Consider the following 3,283-nt stretch of genomic DNA (forward strand, 5'->3'; position numbering starts at 1 on the left):
TGCCCGTAGCAAAAGTGCTTATTGAAGGACCTTTCGGAGCACTTGAGACGGAGGCCGTAGTGTCATCTAGGCTGCCCCCCCAGTACCCGTACCTATTTTCGAACAGGTCCGATCACCTCCTGCGCGAGAAGGGGCTTTTGTTTGGTGAGGCTAGCGTTCAGGCCTTAACCAGACCGAGAGTTCGGGAGCTCGCTGCAAAGGCGGTAGTTGCGGGGCCGACGTTGTCGAGCAATGAGAAAGGGTCGGAGGCGCAGCAAGCTGATATCCAGAGCACGTCCGAACTGGATAAAATTGAGCCTGTAGCGTTGAAGGCACCAGGTACTGGAGAGGAAATGCCCGACAAGGGAAAGTTAGAAGAGCTTCCGGTCGAGCTTCCGGGACTAAGCTCAGTGACGAACAGGGAAGACACTGATCAGGTCATTAGTGACTTACTCAGTAAAGCACCGCTGTCGCCTGAGCAGAAAACCGAACTACACCAACTCTTACAAGAGTTTCAAGGTCAGTTCTCTGAGAGGCCTGGTAGGACTTCTGTCCTTACGCATGATATAGAACTTACCTCCCCAGAGCCAGTACGATCCAAGGCGTACCGGGTGTCACCCCGCCAGCGCGATATTATGGAGGCTGAGGTAAAGAAAATGCTACAGCTCGGTGTTATTGAGGCGGGTGAGAGTGATTATACCTCCCCCTTGATTTTAGTTGAGGTACCGGGCAAGGAACCTCGTCCTTGCGTCGACTACCGCAGGCTCAATTCCATCACTAAGGATCAAATTCATCCGATCCCTAACATCGAGGAGCGCCTTGAGAAAGTTAGTAGCGCTCAGTTTATTTCCACCCTAGATCTTGTCAGGGGTTATTGGCAGGTTCCACTTACAGAAGAGGCTAGTAGGTATGCGGCGTTCATTTCACCAATGGGAACATTCCGTCCTAAAGTTTTGAGTTTTGGTTTGAAGAACGCGCCATACTGCTTTTCAAGCCTCATGGACAAAGTGTTGCGGGGACAGGAAGAATTTGCTTTACCGTATTTAGACGACGTAGCGATATTCTCCGCATCCTGGTCTGAGCATATGGCACACTTGCGGGCAGTGCTAACCCGCCTGCGCGAAGCGGGCTTGACAGTCAAGGCTCCCAAGTGCCAATTAGCACAGGCCGAGGTTGTCTACCTCGGTCACGTGATTGGACAGGGTCGTCGCCGCCCCTCTGAAATAAAGGTGGCCGCTGTGCGAGACTTCCCGCAACCGCGCACGAAGACCGATATTCGGTCGTTCTTGGGTGTCGCCGGCTACTATCAGAGGTACATCCCCAGGTACTCCGATATCGCGGCTCCCCTGACGGATGCTCTAAGAAAAACAGAGCCCCAAACAGTCGTCTGGAGCGAGACAAAGGAGAGAGCTTTTAGCGCCCTAAAGAGCGCCCTAACAAGCCAGCCTGTGCTACGATCGCCAGACTATACCAAAGGGTTCGTTGTTCAGTGCGATGCTAGTGAGCGAGGCATGGGCGTTGTACTGTGCCAAAGGGACAATGGAGAAGTGGAACACCCCGTCCTGTATGCTAGTCGTAAGCTGACCTGTCGTGAGCAGGCGTACAGCGCCACCGAGAAAGAGTGTGCGTGTCTCGTGTGGGCCGTTCAGAAATTGTCATGCTACCTAGCCGGCTCGAGGTTTATCATTGAGACGGATCACTGCCCTCTCCAATGGCTGCAGACCATATCTCCCAAAAATGGCCGCCTCCTGCGCTGGAGCCTCGCTTTGCAACAATATTCCTTTGAGGTGCGTTACAAAAAGGGGAGTCTCAACGGTAACGCCGATGGCTTAAGTCGAAGCCCCTAACGTAGGAATCCGCCTCAAAGTTGTTGGTTACTGATGTTTTCTTCCTGAGGCAGGATTTTTAACATATTGCTTTTGTTTAGTGTTTCAAAGTGATTATGTGCTTTCTAGTGCAATTTTCCAATTTGTGGACGCGTTCTGAGTGCTGCTTGACTACTGTAAGGAACTAGGCAGTAGTATAAAAGGGGAAAGAGCCTGGCAGAGCTTAGTGAGGGTTGTCTCGTGCTTGCTGACTGAGCGGTTGCGTTTCGGCGTAGTTCTAACGCTTGCTGGGAACGAGCACAAAAATGGCAACTCTCCTGAAGTGACTTTGCAGTGCCCTGTGTGATCCTGAACCTGTGAACGAGGCCTTCTCTGTGCGCTGCGCTCAAGCAACGTCGACGGACGACCGGTTTCGTTTACGAGCATCATCGAGCGACATCCCTCTGGACAGCGGATGCAGTCCCCTGACCATCGGGATCTCCTTCTCCCGGCGGGGCGGTCTGTTACGTCTCGCCTACCTACGACGCGCGGTATAGCCGGCGCGGATGCAACGGACGCCGCGGCTTCGTTCATCGCGGCCGCAACGCCTCCCGCCAAGCGCGTCCAGGCATGTTTCAGTGCCACGTGTCGTCGTGCGTGCGTGTGTGTGTGTGTGCATGTTTTGCCCACGCTTGTCAAAGCGCGGCAGCCGGGGAGAGGAGCTCCTCAACTGGGAGGCGAGGAGGTCTGACCGGCGCCGGCCTGGCGGACGCGCCCGTCACGCCTGAACATGTTCAAGCGTCGCCGTATCGGATGACTCTTCCCAAGCCGTTCCCTCTTGCCCTCGACTCCGAGGGTTTATAAAGAGAGCTGCCCCGGACGCCAACGAGAGACTTCGATTCCTTCCTTCGAGTAACGTGGTCGCCCTGACCGGCTGCTCTTTTGCGATGCCAGAATAAACCAGTTGTTCTGTTGCCAGTCGACTCATCCTTTGCCGGGACCTTCGAATGTTTCCAGCTTTGCCCCAGGCCGCCAGGCCAACGCTACCCTTGGGGCTTGCAACCCATTTGCAACACCATACTTACCTGGTGCCGGGGCGTCCTTGGTCAGTATGGAGGAGCCTCCGGGATGAGACGCGGGTATTGGACTGCGCCCGCGTTGACTCCTGCCACCTGCTCAATCGAGGCAGATGGGGCATGCAATTTTAGGTAGTGGTGGACAGCGTGCGCACGTCCCCCGTCCATATTCAAACGCAAACACCAGAAATTAATTTCTGTCTTCGGACGTTTGAAGACAGAATTTCCTCTGAATTTTGCATAGCCAGGGTGTCTTATCTGGTTCTGGAGCGAAAGCTTCACTGGCTAGCTGCGCCGCGTTTTGCGTACGCCCGAGTTTGACTTTCAGCCCAACCACGTGTATCCCTTCCTTACGGCGGGCTTCGGCTGTACACCGATATATTCGCTTGAAACAGTTACCGTGCCATTTCCTTCCCTCAAGAA

At 54.3% G+C, this 3,283-nt stretch overlaps 1 non-coding gene across 1 annotated transcript; it reads left to right on the forward strand.

Annotated features, from left to right (window-relative positions):
* The first annotated feature begins 2,861 nt into the window (after positions 1 to 2,861).
* On the forward strand, positions 2,862 to 3,024 carry LOC144126477 (U1 spliceosomal RNA). Its single transcript, XR_013313518.1, has one exon. It is a non-coding gene; the product is annotated as a U1 spliceosomal RNA (small nuclear RNA).
* The last annotated feature ends 259 nt before the right edge of the window (positions 3,025 to 3,283 follow it).

This window comes from Amblyomma americanum, chromosome 3 (assembly GCF_052857255.1).
Source record: "Amblyomma americanum isolate KBUSLIRL-KWMA chromosome 3, ASM5285725v1, whole genome shotgun sequence".
NCBI lineage: Eukaryota > Metazoa > Arthropoda > Arachnida > Ixodida > Ixodidae > Amblyomma > Amblyomma americanum.